We start from the raw sequence: 2409 nt of genomic DNA, 5'->3' as shown, positions 1-2409 counted from the left end.
ATTTTAATAAAAACAAGTTACTCTGTGAGCCTGATCTCTAAGCAGATTTATGTGGGCTGGCACAATCTGCTATGCTAAACATATATTCATATTGCTTAAGTCTGCAACCAGTTTTTTTTTTTTGAGTGGTGATGATAACAGTCTTGCTTTGTAGAAGGATACCAAGTAATTGGCAGCAATTCAGCTAAGGACATTGTTCTCAGCACTGTGTTTTCTTGGACAGAATTGCCCTGCGGGCATGACCCTAAACTGGGAGAATTCTGGACGGCTGGCATTGGACAGTGAACCAGGGAGACAGCTTATAGGGAGGAGGAGGTGACTCTATAAACTAGTGCTAAAGTAGAAGAGGAGAAGGAAGAATAAAGTGAGGGAGGAAGTGGGGGTAAAATGTGAAGTTACAGTCAACAGCTCCACATCCCTAAAGGGGTCTCTTCTCATCTTTCACTTGACACATCTTTATGCTCCTGTTTTTTGCTTGGCTACTTGATTGTAAGTTCCTGAAAGACAGGAAAGTTGACTAACTCAGCTGTACATCTCCCACAGTGCCTGGCATATACTGGCACACACAAAACCTAGTCATCGGCCGGGTGTGGTGGCTCACACCTGTAATGCCAGAACTTTGGGAGGCCAAGGAGGGCGGATCACGAGGTTAGGAGTTTGCAACCAGCCTGACCAACATGGTGAAACCCCGTTTGTACTAAAAATACAAAAATTAGCTGGGTGTGGTGGCACGCGCCTGTAATCCCACCTACTCAAGAGGCTGAGGCAGAAGAGTGACTTGAACCCAGGAGGCAGAGGTTGCAGTGAGCCGAAATCGCACCATTTCACTCCAGCCTGGGCAACAGAGTGAGACTCCGTCTCAAAAACAACAACAACAACAACAACAACAAAAGAAAACTTGTCATTAACTGTGTAGACAAAAGAATGAATTTCTCTATTTGAAGCATTTCCAGACCTCTTCCTCGGTCTAAAGAGGTTCCCAGCGAGGGCACTACTGCCCCTCAGGGGCATACTGAAATTTTGCCGGGACAGTTTTTGTTTTGCATTCTATTGGTGGCAGAGTATTTACATTGTGAAAACTCTGTTATTTTAAAATTTTTCTTGATATTAGTACATACAGTATTTTATTATGAACTACTTTCTCCTTTTTCACCTTTATTAGAACATTACATTGGTTTCTTGAAATTATTTGTAGAGATAGTTTGCATTAGGAATTTAACTCCAGAAGAGTAAAGCAGTGTTATATTTTTTGTTGTAAATACAGGGCATTGAATGTGGCAGGGTTGAATACCTTTGCTTATAAGATTAAGCCTTATCCTACACAAGTTTTAGGATTCCAGGATGAAACCTACAAATAAAAAGAATATTGTAGAACACTGATTTCAACGATCAGATTCCACGGCCAGGCGCGGTGGCTCACTCCTGTAATCCCAATACTTTGGGAGGCCGAGGCTGGCGGATCACTTGAGTTCAGGAGTTCAAGGCCAGCCTGGCCAACATGGCGAAACCCTGTCTCTATCAAAAATACAAAAATTACCCCGGCGTCAGGTGACGGGCCCCTGTAATCCCAACTACTCGGGAGGCTGAGGCAGGAGAATCGCTTGAACCCGGGAGGCAGAGGTTGCAGTGAGCAGAGATCGCGCCATTTCACTTCAGCCTAAGCGACAACGCGAGACTCCGTCTCAAAAAAAAAAAAAAAAAATCAGACTTCCACTTGAAGCAACTGCATCTTTTAGGATTAATGTGGCTCAGCGGAGCTCTGCTGTGCTTTTAGGATTACTGTGGCTCAGCGGAGCTCTGCACAAAGGGTCCGCGACTGGGATGGGGGTGGGGAGTGAACGTCAAGGGGCCCAGGAGCGCTCCAGCGTCCAAGGCCCGGCGTGTGGAGCGGCTGGAGGGTGAGTCGCCGCTCTCCGCTTTGGTTCTGTTCCTCCACGTTCTGACCGCGGTGCGGGGGAAAGGGAAAGTGACTGGGGAGGGGCGGCGACGCCGGGCAGTGTTCCCGAAACCCCTGGCCCTCGCTGGCCCCGCTGCGGGGCTGGTTCCCTGAAAGCCGACGGGATGTGATGCCCTCGACTCGGACAGAAGCCTCTGGAAGAGCGAGTGGCGGTTCGCAGGGAGGAGGGCGGCTGAGGGGCAGAGGGCGGCTCCGCCTTGCCTGGCGGTTCTGAGTGCAGCTGAACTGAACTTTCGGTGTCAGCGGGTGGAGCTGCGGCCCGCGGAGGAGCGGGGTCCGAAGCGAGGAGAGGTGGAGCTGCCGCTGACAAGGGGCGCGGCGACTTCTGTCAGGGCGCCGGGCTCCCGGCCGGACTCGCAGCAGCCCCCCGAGGGGCGGGGCTTCCGCCCAAAGGGGCGGGGCCTGGGTCGTGTCGCCCCAGGGGATGGGCGTGTGATGACAAGGGGCGTTTC

Source organism: Pan troglodytes, chromosome 7 (genome assembly GCF_028858775.2).
Source record: "Pan troglodytes isolate AG18354 chromosome 7, NHGRI_mPanTro3-v2.0_pri, whole genome shotgun sequence".
NCBI lineage: Eukaryota > Metazoa > Chordata > Mammalia > Primates > Hominidae > Pan > Pan troglodytes.
This window is presented reverse-complemented; position numbering follows the sequence as displayed.